The sequence below is a fragment of the Pinus tabuliformis genome, chromosome Q (genome assembly GCF_031772625.1).
Source record: "Pinus tabuliformis cultivar Carrire ecotype Pingquan chromosome Q, CPIR1, whole genome shotgun sequence".
Taxonomy (NCBI): domain Eukaryota; kingdom Viridiplantae; phylum Streptophyta; class Pinopsida; order Pinales; family Pinaceae; genus Pinus; species Pinus tabuliformis.
Genome location: NC_142296.1, coordinates 972,006,742 through 972,022,488, shown reverse-complemented (window position 1 = coordinate 972,022,488; position 15,747 = coordinate 972,006,742). Strand labels below are relative to the sequence as shown.

At 43.9% G+C, this 15,747-nt stretch overlaps 1 protein-coding gene across 3 annotated transcripts in view; it reads left to right on the top strand.

Moving 5' to 3' along the window:
• LOC149222722 (tRNA/rRNA methyltransferase (SpoU) family protein) overlaps nucleotides 1-15,747 on the top strand; it is a 279,828-nt gene that overhangs the window by 163,827 nt on the left and 100,254 nt on the right. The gene's annotated exons all lie outside the window — the stretch shown is intronic.

Genomic DNA, 15,747 nt, shown 5'->3' with positions numbered 1-15,747 from the left:
ACACTCATTTCATTAGTCGCCTTGCATTGCTCCAGCGCGCTGTTTGCAACTTTGCCTGAACGTTGAAACGTTGAGCTGAGGGACGGACCACGGTGAGCCGAGTCATTGCTGTTGAGAGAGCGTGCTGCGTCCCCTTGCAGGCTTGCTGTTGGCAGTTGCTCAGGCGGCCCGCTGCTATTGTTTAAAAGTTTGACCACGACTTTCAAGTTTTAGCTGCAGCCCAACATCCTCGGACCTCCAGTCTTTTTCTGTCAACCCTCTGCCCCTACGCTGTGCGGCTCCACCTCCAGGTAGACATTAAAGCCTGAAATGATAAATCTGAATTGATTTAAATTTCAAAACTCCCAGGTTACGATGATTGATATGGAACATTGCTGGAGAAGCCACGGAGTGTGTCAATCTTCTTTATGTTTTAAGTTTTTCACTTATTGATGCTACATACTTTAATTAGAACAGAGGGGGACTATCCAAAGTCTCATACCCCTGCGTGCGACTTCAGAAAATTTAGGAAGAGGCAGGGTAGATGTTACTTGTAAGCCACATAGAGACAGGCAAACCATGATGTCCTCGCAGAATTTCTAACTGGGTACATGTTCCTTGTAAGCCACATAGAGGCTGGAGCAAACCGTGTCACGTTTTGTTGCTGCCAGTGCCTTGTATGTATAATTTGAAACGCAGACAGCATACAGAAAATCAAAAAAATAGTGTTGTAGCCTGTATATAGTATTAATGTTGTAGTTTAAAAAAAAATTAAAAATGTTGTAACGTGTTACATACAGCCTGCGGCCCTGCTGTAGTTTTTAAAATTTTTATTTTTATTTTTAAATTTGATATCATTTGTTTAAAGTTTTTAGTTTTAAACTAATTCAAATTATCTAATTCGGTGATAAATTTATACCCTCGGATCTGTGTTATATGGCCCAGCCAGTCACACATTTATGATGGAACAGGAATGGTAATGCACCCGTGGATGTTCAGTTAACCACTGATAAAAGCTCGGACTGCAGTCCTATCTGTGGTACATCGAATTTGTGATAAAAAAAGGGGCTCAGATTTATTAGCTCGGGTAGACTGCCTGAAAGCTGGGAGTGTTGACATCTGTTGCTACTCAGAACAGTTCGGACAGTCATCTAACTTGAGGACAGTCCTGTAGTGACAGTCACTTGTAGAGCAAGCATTTGACTATGGAGCTAGGACATGCAACAGGTTTATGAAGTTCGGACTTGGTGCAGGTTACAAACCTTCCCCCAACTTTTAAATTTTAATAATTTTTAAATATAAACTTTAATGAAAACTTCAAAATGCTTCAAAACACAGTCACTCAAATTTAATTTTTATTTTTTGTTTATGTTTTTGTTTTTAAATTTTAATAATTTAAATTTAATTCTACTATATTTGCATTGTAAATTTTAATTTACATGATGAATTTTTATTTTTTTTAACTCTTTCTGCAGGGCAGAAAAACAATTTTTTTTTTGCAAAATAAATTAAAACAGTGACACAACAAGCTGCAAGCCTGCAAGTGTAAAATCATTGATTACAACATGAGCAACCACAGTGACACTGATGGTGATACTGATAGTGATTATGATGTTCAAACAGAAAGTCCTCTTGGATCTGAAATCCCATCAACAATGAATGAAACCCATGGTAGCAGTGCAGCGAGTGTTTCTCCCAGTGCCACTGCAACTGCAACCCCGTCAAAGGCATTGGTTGAATATGCAAAAGGGACGTTTAACCCAATCAAACCTCTTTTGTTATATGTTGCCAAAATGGCTGACTCTTCAACTCAACCAAAACCAGGAAAACAAAGAGGTGGGACACGCCATTGGAAATGCAATGTTTGTGGTCATTCTTGAGTTGGGAGTTATAGTCGGATCAAGATGCATCTTTTGGGTGTAGGTGGCAATGTGGTTCATATATGTTCAAAATTAACCATATTGCAAAAATCAGAGCTCTTGAGGATGCAAATGGCAGCAGATGCAAAGGGCAACTTCTCAAGTAAAAATGTCATGGCCCAAGCTCACCAAAATATTGATGAAGCCACAAGCTCCAAAAGAAAAATGAAAAATATGCCTCCACCATCTGCTGTTGGGACTAAGGGTTCTCGTTCTTGTGCAGTGGGACCAACTCTTACAGGAATGTATGGTAAGTTGAACCGTAATGATACAGATGATGCCATTGGAATTTTTTTTTGCCAATGGCATTCCTTTCCATCTTAGTCGTTCTCCTTACTACAAGGAGATGGTGAAGGGAATTGCAGCAACAGGACCCTCATATGTGCCCCCAGGTGAACATAAGTTGAGGACAGTGATATTAGAAAGGCAAGTGGCCAATATTAATATGCAAAAGGAAAATATGAGGCAGACATGGGTGAGGGAAGGTTGTTTTATCGTTATGGATGGGTGGACAGACATTGCCAAACGTCCACTTATCAACATCATAGTTACTTGCCGAGAGGGGCCTTTCTTTCTTAGAGCTATTGATTGTTCTGGAAAGCGCAAAGATGCAACTTTCCAATTTGAGCTTCTTCGTGATGCTATAGAGGAGGTTGGATCTACAAATGTTGTACAGGTTGTGACAGATGCAGCAGCAGTGTGTAGATCAACAGGATTAATTATTCAAAGTAAATATAGGCATATTTTTTGGACCCCTTGTTGTGTGCATCCGCTCAATAATGCATTGAAAGACATTGGAAAAATTGAGTGGGTATCTAACTTGGTGATAGCTGCAAGAAATGTGCAGATCTTTATTTGCAATCACCATACCTCTTTAGCCATGTACAGGTCTCATGCGAGGAAGGAATTCCTCAAGCCTACTGATACCAGATATGGTAGTTATTTTTTTTTATTAGAGAGGATGTTGGAGGTGCAGTCAACATTGCAGGTCATGGTTGTAACTCCAGATTGGAACAGATGGGCAGAATCCAAGACAGAGGAAGGAAAGAAAATCAGGATTCAGATATTGGATAATGATTGGTGGACAGATTGTGGTTATTTGGTGTCACTTTTATGTCCTGTAGTTGAGGTCATTCGCTACACTGACACATATTTTCCTACTCTTGGAGAAATATATGAGAATTTTGATACTATGTTGGATCAAGTAAGGGTGGCCATTCGTGAGAAAGATCCTTCCTTAGAGTTCTATACGACCCAAATTCGACCCATTATACAACATATGTGGGATCGAATGAATACACTTTTGCACATATGCACTCAACCCAAAATGGTATGTGGCAAGGACTGATAGAATTCTTCCCATTGAAGATCCAGAGGTCAAAAAGGGATTTCGAGCTGCCATTACAAAGATGTATAGTTCAGAAGAAGGGAGAACAATTAGGAGACAGTGGATGCAATTTGCAAGTCTCAGTGGTCCCTTCAACAAGCATGATGCAAGGGAGATCGCAATGATTTAGGCCAGACTGCCCCCATTGGTTGGTGGACCATGCATGGGGATGATGCTCCAGAGATCCAACACCTTGCTATTCGCTTATTGTCTCAGATTGCTAGTTCCTCTGCAGCAGAGAGGAATTGGTCCACATATAGCTTCATCCACTCTATCAAGAGGAATAGACTTTCCTCTAGGAGAGCAGAGAAGCTAGTTGCAGTGCACAATTCTCTACGTCTTGCACATAGGAAGACACCAAAGTATCGGAAGGGACCGACAACACAATGGGATGTGGATCCAGAGGATAGTGCACAGATAGATGAGGAGGATGGACCAGATGAGCTGCGACATGGTTTGGTTGGAGTTTCATTGGTTACTCAAGAGAGTGACTCTGACTCAGATACTGACATTCCCATTGATGGTCCTGATGACTTCATGCAACAGATAGATGTAGATGACCAATCATTGAGAATGAGTCCTTGATGCTGATTTATCATTTTATTTTTAGTGCTCACTATCCATTTTTCATTTTTGAGTTGCGACACTAGATATTGATGACTTGACTCTTCACTCTTAACTATTTTTGAGTTTGAACTTTGAAACTTTGAGTTATATAAATTTAGTGTTCAAACTTTGAAACTATACTATATAGTATATACTAGTATGTTTTGCTTTCAATTTAGATTCTAGAATGATGAATGATGAATTTAGTTTTTAAATCAATGTAGATTACTAGATTGTAGAATGATGAATCATTGAATCAATGAATGATGAATGGTATCGATCAATGTATTTCAGTGTTTGAATATTTTATTATTGATTTTTATTTTTGTTTTTCGAATCTCATGGTATGTATGAATAATAATGAATTCAATAATGAGACTTGTCACTTGAGTATGTCATATGAATGATGTATCATGTATGTATCAAAATGAATGATGAGGATGGATCAATGATTCAAATTTCAATTGTCTATTTAATATTTTTATGCTTTCATTATTGAACAGTGAACGATGAATATGAACTTGAATTATATATATATATATATATACCTCGACCACTCCCTGCACCCCTGAAATTTCCCTAAAATTTGAGGGTACTCTCACACGTCCCCCCTGTGCGTCTTCTCGCACCCGCGTCTCCCCGCACCGGAGTCTTGGTGGAACATTGTCTGAAACTACATAATAATAAAACTCTCTGAATAGCTGCACCGGTTTTCCTGCATTGGGTTTTTCAGGGGACATTAGTCCAAAAACAACGGTGTCACTTGTGTGCGTGTTTACTTTCAGTTGATGATCTGTATGTGTTGATATTGTACTTGTATTTATTTTCAGTATTTACATGGTAAATAACTTGTTAAGTAATTGAACAAGTAGGAAGAAATAAATCAGATAGTACAGGAAGAATTTCTAATGGATTAAACTTAGAAATTCCAACATGGTATCAGAGCGTGGTTGCAGGTCACAGGATAACTGAAGGCATCAGCTGAGCAAAGAAGTAGTAGCAGAAAACAGTTGTCCCGAGTGACAAAAGTTGTTCCTAGCAGAAAGCAGCAAGGAAGGGGTGACACAGAGTGCCTCCGTCATCAGTTCGATCTAGGAGGAGGATCAGCGCAGTGGTAGAGAGGAGCAAACCTGACCTACGCAGTGCCTGGTCATCTTTCTCAGCTAGGAAGGATTGACGTTGTGGCCAGGAGGTGCAGATTTTGCCGGTGCCAGGATTGCGCAGAGCCTAGAGGCTCAGTTCTTCAAGTTTCTGAGGTATAGGGGGTTGTGGATAATTTGCAGAGCAAAGCTAGTGGGGTACTGTGGTCAGAACAGTACCTAATAGGGCAAGACCAAGGAGGAGGGATTTCCAGAAAGGAAATCGAGACTCAGAGGGAGTCGAACCGAGGACTTCCAGGAGGGAAGTAAAGAGTCTCAGAGGAGTCAGAAGAAGAGTAGCAAGATGGCAGTCAATGGGCTGAGAGATCAGGATAGACTAGACGGAGCTTCCAACTTCATAGTCTGGAAGGTCAGGATCTTGTCCATTCTAGACAGGTATTGCATATGGGACTTCGCCTTGAAAACGATAGCAATCCCAATTGACCCAGCTAAAATTGAGAAGTACGAGGCGGCAATGGCCAGGGCAAAGTGCATCATCCTTGATGGGGTCAAGGATCATGTGGTGCTACATATTGTGGAGGAGGACACGGCAAATGAGATGTGGGAGGCCCTGAAGAAATTGTACCAGCATACTTCCGTGCAGACGAAGATGTTACTTGAAAATCAGTTGCGGTCATACTAGATCTAGAAGGGAGAGCAGACAGATGTCTTTCTCGCTGGATTGAAGGAGATCCATGATCAGCTAACTTCCATAGGGGCCACGCTGGATCAGGAATTGATGGTGAGGACCGCATTGAACGTGGTCTCAGAGGATTGGGAGGTAATTGTCAAGAGCATATTGGGTAGGTCGAGCCTTCCAGATTGGGAGGAACTGTGGGCGGCTCTTCGTCAAGAAGAGATCAGACAGGTGACCAAGGCGGGGAGTAGCAGAAAAGGGGTCAGAATCAAGAAGGAGGAAGAAGAAGATGCGGCTCTCGCATCTGTGGGAAAGCAAGAGAAGAGAAAGAAGAAGGACCTCTCCAAGGTCAAATGCTTCCATTGTGGGGAACTGGGTCACTATGCGAACCAGTGTCCGAGGAAGAAGAGTAAGGGAGAGGCTTCTAAGACCAAAGTAGCGCCAGTGAGGGTGGAGAAAGAAGTGGAGACAGATGACGATTGTGCCATGAGTGCTCATGCACCACTTGAGAGGAAGTGGGGAGACATCGAGTTGTGGTCAGCCGGACTATAGACGATCAGGGGTAGGATCCTTGAGGTACCCAACCTCTTGGATTATGCCTTGCTACAGGAGCCTCGAAGAGAAGTAGCAGGACTAGCGGATGTCGGTAGAGACGGATGCAGATGGAGTGACAGAGGGTGCTACAGTGCAAGAGTCCCGAGACAGCGTGAGGCAACAGTGCAAGATGCATGGAGTTGTTGCAGCAACGCAGAGGTTAGTAGAGGGAGCACTTGTCAGCGATAGAGGGAGCTTCAACATCAGGAGAGTCTCTAGCCCGACAGGGATGTCAGAGTTGTGTGGATGAGTTACTTCCTTCTCAATAACTGGGTTGCAATGCAGCAGTTAGCAGTGATAGTGCTATGGGGAGCACGATGTAGCGTGAGGAGAAGGGGATGTAGTGTAGATGTAGCAGTGGCAGTGGCAAGGCCATGGGCAGTAGCACGGATGCAGAGGGAGCTGTCGTACAGATGCAACAGTGGCAGTGACAGGGTCATGGGTAGCCGTACGAGATGTAGCAGTGTAGATGATATTGGGCAGGGAGTCCTAGCATCAGCATAGAGACTGGTGCTGGATGATCAGGGTAATACTCAGTGAAGAGTATTACTAGAGCACAGTCCTTGCTAAGAGGGAGTGTTGATTTGGGGTAGCATCGGATGTGCTCTAGCCATGAAAATTGCTAGAGAGGCTAAAGCACATGAGATCTCCAAGACCCATAAATGGTTTGGGCAGATTCTAACTGGTTTGGGAGATATTAAAATAATTAATATTTTTAATGGAGTTGCTAATTCTAAACTTAGGAAAAATAAAATATTGATGGATATTATTATAAAATTGGGTTAGAAGGGTCCAAAAGTCATGGATCAAGTCAAATCTAATCTTAGCTGTTCATTAGAGATTTAATTTCGGTCATTGATGGACCAACGAAAAAAGTATAAGAGGAGGCTTGAGGGTCAGTTGGAGAACATAGTGAGAGAGATCAAGAACTCGATTTTTAGGGGCAGGGTTTGCTGAGGAAATTGAGTGAGTCATCAGAGTTGCAGCTGAGGAGCAGTGAATACATATCTGAGAGGCAGAGTTAGTACTAGGAGGATTAGCATAGAGCCGGGAGAGGGACGCAGAGCCAACTAGAGGCCACGCAGAGGTAGCCAAGAGCTGCCCAGAGCTAGAGAGGGCCAACGTGTGAGACACAGAGGGTCCAAGGGCTGACACAGAGACTCCAGAAGCTGATGCAGAGCCCAGAGAGGCTGATGTTGGGAGCATTTCATGGGACAGGCTGAGAGCTGGAGAGCCGGATAGGGTGACGCAGTCCTTATTAGAGTGATGCAGAGCAGCAGAAGTTGCATTGTTGTTGTGGGATTGTTCATCCAGTGTCTTAGCTGGAATATCTGTCTCCGACTGAGAGATACTATTGCCGAGGGCATTTTCTATTGGGTGAGCCATTTCTGGCACCTAGGTTGTATTCTGAAACTGCATAATAATAAAACCCTCTCAATAGATGCACCGGTTTTCTCGCATTGGGTTTTTCCGGGGACATTAGTCCAAAAACAATGGTGTCACTTGTGTGCTTGTTTACTTTCAGTTGATGATCTGTATGTGTTGATATTGTACTTGTATTTATTTTCAGTATTCACATGGTAAATAACTTGTTAAGTAATTGAACAAGTACAAAGAAATAAATCAGATAGTACAGGAAGAATTTCTAACGGGTTAAACTTAGAAATTCCAACATGGTATTAGAGCGTGGTTGCAGATCACTGGATAACTGAAGGCATCAGCTGAGCAAAGAAGTAGCAGCAGAAAACAATTGTCCTGAGTGACAGAAGTTGTTCCTAGTAGAAAGCAGCAAGGAAGGGGTGACGCAGAGTGCCTGCGTCATCAGTTCAAGCTAGGAGGAGGATTAGTGCAGTGGCAGAGAGGAGCAGACTTGACCTACGCAGTGCCCGGTCATCTTTCTCAGCTAGGAAGGATTGATGCTATGGCCAGGAGGTGCAGATTTTGTTCGTGCCGGGATTGTGCAGAGCCTAGAGGTTTAGTTCTTCAAGTCGCTGAGGTTACGGGGTTGCCATAATTTGCAAAGCGAAACTGATGGGGTATTGTGGTCAGAACAGTGCCTAACAGGGAAAGACCAAGGAGGGATTTCCAGAAAGGAAATTGAGATTGAGAGGGAGTCGAATTGAGGACTTCAAGGAGGGAAGTAAAGAGACTCAGAGGAGTTGGAAGAAGGGCAGCAAGATGGCAGTGAATGGACTGAGAGATCTGGATAGACTAGACAGAGCTTCCAACTTCGTAGTCTGGAAGGCAAGGATCTTGTCCATTCTAGATAGGGATCGCATCAAGCACTTCGCCTTGAAACGATAGCAATCCCAGTTGACCCAGCTGAAAATGAGAAGTACGAGGAGGTAATGGCCACGGAAAAGTGCATCATCCTTGATGGGGTCAAGGATCATGTGGTGTTGCATATTGCCGAGAAGGACACAACAAATGAGATATGGAAGGCCTTGAAGAAATTGTACCAGCATACTTCCCTGCAGAGGAAGATGTTACATGAAAATTAGTTACGGTCATACCAGATGCAAAAGGGAGAGCAGATAGATGTCTTCCTCGGTGGATTGAAGGAGATCTGTGATCATCTAACTTCCATAGGGGCCACACTGGATCAGGAACTGATGGTGAGGACCGCATTGAACATAGTTTTAGAGGATTGGGAGGTAATTGTCCAGAGCATACTGGGCAGGTCAGGCCTTCTAGATTGGGAGGAACTGTGGGCGGCTCTTCGTCGAGAAGAGATCAGGTAGGTGACCAAGGCAGGGAGTAGCGGAAAAGGGGTCAGAATCAAGGAGGAAGAAGAAGATGAGGCTCCTGCATTTGTGGGAAAGCGGGAGAAGAGAAAGAAGATGGACCTCTCCAAGGTCAAATGCTTCCATTGTGGGGAACTAGGTCACTATGCGAACCAGTGTTCGAGGATGAAGAGTAAGGGAGAGGCTTCTGAGACCAAGGTAGCGCCAACGAGGGTGGAGAAAGAAGTGGAGACAAATGACGACTGTGCCATGCGTGCTCATGCACCACTTGAGAGGAAGTGCGGAGACATCGAGCTGTAGTCAAAGAGACTACAGATGATCGGGGGCAGGATCCTTGATGTACCGAAACTTTTGGATTATAACTTGCTACGGGAGCCTTGAAGAGAAGTAGCAGGACTGGCAGATGTCAATAGAGACGGATGCAGATGGAGTGACAGAGGGTGCTACAGTGCAGGAGTCCCGAGACAGCGTGAGGCAACAGTGCGAGATGCATGGAGTTGTTGCAGCAGCGCAGAGGTTAGTAGAGGGAGCACTTGTCAGCGACAGAGGGAGCTTCAACATCGGGAGAGTCTCTAACCTGACAAGGATGTTAGAGTTGGGTGGATCAGTTACTTCCTTCTCAGTTACTGTGTTGCAGTGCAGCAATTAGCAGTGGTAGTGCTATGGGCAGCACGATGCAGTGTGAGGAGAAGGGATGCAGTGCAGATGCAGCAGTGGCAACGGCAGGGCCATGGGCAACAGCATGGATGCTGAGGGAGCTACCGTACAGATGTAGCAGTGGCAGTGACAGGGCCATGGGTAGCAGAACAGGATGCAGCAGTGCAGAGGGTGTTGGGCAGGGAGGCCTAGCATCAGCACAAGGACCGGTGCTAGATGATCAGGGTGATACTCAGTGAGGAGTATTACTAGAGCGCAGTTCTCGCTAAGAGGGAGTGTTGATTTGGGGTAGCATCGGATGTGTTCTAGCCATGAAAATTGGTGGAGAGGCTAAAGACCATGAGATCTCCAAGACCCAGAAATGGTTTGGTCAGATTCTAACCGGTTTGGGAGATATTAAAATAATTAATATTTTTAATGGAGTTCCTAAGTCTAAACTTAGGAAAAATAAAATATTAATGGGTATTAATATAAAACTAGGTTTGAAGGGCCCCAAAGTCATGGATCAAGCCAAATCTAATCTTAGCCGTTTATTAGAGATTTAATTTTGGTCGTTGATGGACAAACGAGAAAAGTATAAGAGGAGGTTTGAGGGTTAGTTAGAGAACACACCGAGAGAGATCAAGAGCTCGATTTTCATGGGCAGGGTTTGCTGAGGAAATTGAGTGAGTGATCAGAGTTGCAGCTGAGGGGTAGTGAATACATATCTGAGAGGCAGAGTTAGTACCAGGAGGATCAACGCAGAGCCGGGAGAGGGACACAGAGCCAGCTAGAGGCCACGTAGAGGCAACCAGAAGTTGCGCAGAGCCAAAGAGGGCCAGCATGTGAGATGTAGAGGGTCCAGGGGTTGACGCAGAGGCTCCAGAAGTTAACGTAGAGCCCAAAGAGGCTGACGCTGGGCCTAAAGGTAGTGTTGGGAGCATTTCGCGGGACAGACTGAGAGCTGGAGCGTCGGATAGGGTGACGCAATCCCTATCAGAGTGATGTAGAGCAGTAGAAGCTGCATTGTTGTTGTGGGATCGTTCATCCGGTGTCTTAACCAGAATATCTGTCTCCGACTGAGAGGTACTACTACCGAGGGCATTCTCTATCGCGTAAGCCATTTTTGGCACCTAGGTTGTATTCTGAAACTGCATAATAATACAACCCTTTGAATAGTTGCATCGGTTTTCCTGCATTTGGTTTTTCCGGGGACATTAGTCCAAAAAAACAGTGTCACTTGTGTGCTTGTTTATTTTCAGTTGATGATCTGTATGTGTTGATACTGTACTTGTATTTATTTTCAGTATTTACATGGTAAATAACTTGTTAAGTAATTGAACAAGTAGGAAGAAATAAATCAAATAGTACAAGAAGAATTTCTAATGAGTTAAACTTAGAAATTCCAACAGAAAAATCCCTGTCCAAACTCTAGTCTAACAATAAGAAAATCTCTTGCAAACCCCAGAGTCTCTAATCCACGCTTGCTCCCACATTGTGTTTTTCAGAAATACCTCTGCGGCTAAGAAATGTGTACTACTAAACAAACTCCTGCAATGATGCCCAAAGGAAACTTTGAATTGAGCTCAAATTACCTCACTAGGGAGACACTCGAAGTTCTCCGAAGTGAGGGTGGAATTCCTGCTCAGAAATTCCTTGTGCTAAACAGCTCGGTTGTCTTAGCAAAGCAGCTCAAGAGAACAATTGTTAGATTGTCAAATGATTAAAGATGCCCAAAAGTGAGACCCCCAAGCTCTATTTATAATTCTTGGCCCTTCTCTCCTTGTGGTCCCCACTCTCTCTCCCCTAATTCACACTCCCTTCTCTTTCCTTTCTCCTCCAAGAGTGTGAGTTCCCTCCTTGGTTCAATTTTCTCCTTGTGGTCCGCACATTCCACTAGCGCTGCAATATTCCCTTTTCCTCCTAAGTCCCGGTGCCGAAATTACGTCCTCTCCCCAAACTCATCTCTAATGCCGAAAGTCAAAATTGGGGATATTACATTCATCCCCGCCAAAAATTGCTTTTCCTCAAGCAATGCCTGAACAAGCGCCTCCTTTGTTTGCTGATCACCACTATCACCATCAGTAATACCTCATCAAAAGATCTCTCTAGCAACAATGTTCTGACAACATATTGTGAATCATCATGCTTGGCTGCACACAAGTACGTACCCCTACACTCCTTTGCATAGCATTGAACTCCGTGCATCACTAGATACCAACGCTTAATGCTATGCCCCCATGTACCCTAGCTAATCTCATATGTAGCCATACATCCACCACATTGCTAGTATGCCCGCCACGAAGTGAACTACACCTCGTCATCTGCTCTGGTAAATCTGAGCGGCCTAACTCCACACCTGCTAGAGAGGATATCTCAGTGGCGCCGATCCTCGGTTACTCTTGTACCTAATATGTTGATTTGGGGTAGCATCAAATGTGCTCTAGGCTTCAAATTTTGCAGGGAGGCTTAGGCACATGTATTCCAAAGAACCCAAAAACTGTTTTGGGAAATTCCACCCATAAATGATTTTATTAAAATAATTAATATTTTTAATGGAGTTCCTAAGTCTAAACTTAGGAAAATTAAAATATTAATGGGTATTAATCAAATTGTGGGTGTAACTTCTAGAAGAAGACGAAGATCAAGCCAAAACGGTCTGAACCTTCAATTAGGAATTAATCTAGGCCGTTGGTTGTTTGACAGAAAGATATAAGAAGGGGCTTGAGGGTCATTTGGAAAATACACCGAGAGAACAAGAGATCGAATTTTTGAAGTGAGAAGTTCTCAGGAGGAAATTTTGATAGAGTAGATTTCTTACAGTTTAGAGGCAGGGATAGCATCTGGAGAGAGAGATTTTCTCAGCCAAAGAATCATCAGCAGAGAGAGGCAGAGAGTGATCCAATAGCCCAAATGCAGAGGCTGACGCAGGGCCACGCAAAGGTAGCGCAGAGGGTGAGAGAGAGTCTGAGATTTTGCTAGGGAGAGTCAGTTTCAGAAGCCGGAAGCCGAGGTGTGAGACCAAGAGGCTGAGAGCAGATATTTTGGGTAACAAATCGATCAGCAGACTGTGTAACGCAGAGCCTATAGAGGTTGACGCAGAGACTGCGTGAGGATTGAGCAGAGCAGCATAGGGCCTACCAGAGGCACTTCCTTTAGTATCCGGATCAGTCGGGATTTTCTCAGTGATTGTGTGAGGTAATCTCACAAATCTTTCTGCCAGTGTTTCTCTCTGCAATTGAATATCCTGAGAGGTATTCAGAGATGTATTCAGAATTTGCTACTACTTAATAATAATAAACCCTCAGAACTGTTGCACCGGTTTTCCCACATTGGATTTTTTCGGGGACATTTGTCCAAAAATAATGGTGTCTATTGTGTTGTATTTTCTTTCTTGCTCAGTATCTTGTTTCCGCTTATAATTTAATTAAGTGAAGGTTGTAGTAGTATTTACTTCGATATTTACCGTAGAACACAATAAATAACTTGTATGGATTAACAAGTAGGAGAAGTAACATTAGTTTGCTGTAATAGGGATTCCTGTTGTGGAATTTTCACATGGTATCGGAGCTGCAGGTGAAGCAAGAAGAGCAGAGCTGGTAGATCAAGCGCTGAGTAGAAGAAGGGAGTTTGAAAAAGCTGCAGGAGGTAGCAGTTCGAAACCCCAGAGGGCTGACGCAATTCTTAGTCGAAGGGCATATTTTTGAGGCCGTCTCTCTCCGAGTGAGTTGACGGAGAAGAGAACTCCTAGTTCGAATTTTTTGTCGGGGCAGAGGGAGCAGCGCTGAAGCCTCAGCGTGAGAGGTAGTGGGATGCAGATTTTTCAGCAAGCAAATTGCTCGGCTGAAAGATGTCAGAAGATAGAAGAGAAGCACATTGAGGGGACATTTCCTCAAGCATACTTCCTGCCGAGAAGTCCGTTTTCTCATTGGCTAAGCAACAGTAGTGAGAAGTAGAGAGGATGTTTTCGACATTTTTGGCAGATATGGCAACTAGTGGCTTGAGGGATCAAGACAATTTGGACGGAGCATCCAACTACGTCATCTGGAAGGCTAGAATGTCTTTCCTTCTAGATGAGCATGCCCTCAAGACGTACGTCAAAAACATGGTGGCTGAACTTGCGGATGCAGATCCGTTGAAGAAGTACAGAGCTGAGATGGCGAAGGCCAAGAGGATGATCTTGGATGGAGTCAAGGATCATGTGGTGTGTCACGTTGCTAGTAGAGCAACTGCTAAGGAGATGTGGGATGCTTTGGCCATGTTATATCAGGGATCTTCCGAGCAGTGGAAGATGTACTTAGAGCAGAAGCTGAGATCTGCTTCAGATCCAGAAGGCAGATCGTGTGGATCCATTCCTCACGAAGTTGACGGAAACCCGTGATGAGTTGTTTGCTACAGGGCATACACCTCAGATTCAGAGTTAGTTAGACTGACCCTCAATTCTGTCTCAGATGAGTGGCAAGTCTTTGTCTAGAGTATCCTGGGTAGAGCAACATTGCCGAATTGGGATGAGATGTGGGCAGCTCTAAAACAAGAGGAGCTGAGGAGAGACTTGGTCAAGGTCAAACTTGACGGAAGCAACAACAGCAGTGGGTCGAAGCCCAAGGAGGAGGAGGATAATGCAACCCTTGCATCCAAGGGGCAGCAGGGGCAACAAAGACGAAAGAAGCATGTCTTGAAGGTGAAGTGTTTCAGATGTGGTGAGATAGGCCACTATACATCCCAATGTCCTTTGAAGAAAAAGGACAAGGATGAGAAGCACGATCCTAAGGTTGCAATCGCGAAGATTGAATAGGAGGAGTTTGCCATGACAGCCGAGATACCTCCAGGAGGGAGGTGGGCTAATTTGGAGTTGTAGTTCGAAAGAGCTACAGATGGGCAGGATCCTTGAGGAGTCCACCTCTTGGATCAATACCTTGCTATAGGAGCCCAGTTTTGTAGCAGTAGGATGGACTAGTGTCGGATGGCTCCGAGGAGTGTTAGGGAGACAACCACAGTGGCTAGGAGTGCTAGAATCTGAGCAGCGCAGAGTAGAGTTGGCAGCAGTGCAGATGGCATATAGTAGAGGCTAGTAGCAGCGCAGAGTAGAGTTGGCAGCAATGCAGATGGCATAGAGTAGAGGCTAGTAGTAGCGCAGTAGATTCAGAGTGTCAGCGCAGAACTAGCAGCAGTCAGTTCCAACATTCACGTGGTATCATACTGAACATAGTTAGTTCAGTAATTTTGGATGGTTTTTTCAGTTGCTTCTCTCAGCAACTGAGTTGCAGTACAGATGCAATGTTAGCAGTAGCAGTGCTAGCAGCATAGCAGATGCAACATTTGAGAGGGAGTTGTAGTACAAATGTAGGATTGGCAGTGGTAGTGTCAAAGGCATCAGTACAGTTGCAGCAATAGCGCAGTAGTTGGTGGACAGCATGTCAGACATCAATAGCGCAGAGGACGATTCTTCAGAGTCAGAGCAGTATCCAGCAGTAGTATATTGCTAGAGCACATTCCTTGCTAGGAGGGAGTGTTGATTTGGGGTAGCATCGGATGTGCTCTAGGCCTCAAATTTTGCAGGGAGGCGTAGGCCCATGTATTCCAAAGAACCTAGGAAGCGTTTTGGGAAATTCCACCTAGAAAAGATTTTATTAAAATAATTAATATTTTTAATGGAGTTCCTAAGTCTAAACTTAGGAAAATTAAAATATTAATGGGTATTAATCAAATTGTAGGTGTAACTTCTAGAAGAAGACAGAGATCAAACCAAAACAATTTGAACCTTTGATTAGGAGTTAATCTAGGTCATTGGTTGTCCAACAGAAAGATATAAGAAGAGGCTTGAGGGTCATTTGGAAATACACCGAGAGATCAAGAGATCGAATTTTTGAAGTGAGAAGTTCTTAGGAGGAAATTCTGATGGAGTAGATTTCTTATAGTTGAGGGGCAGGGATAGCATCCGGAAAGAGAGAGATTTTCTCAGCCAGAGAATCATCAATAGAGAGAGGCAAAGAGTGATCTAGTAGCCCAAATGCAGAGGCTGACGCAGGGCCACGAAGGGCCATGTAGAGGTAGCTCAAAGGGTGAGAGAGAGTCCGAGATTTTGCTGGGAGAGTCAATTTCAAAA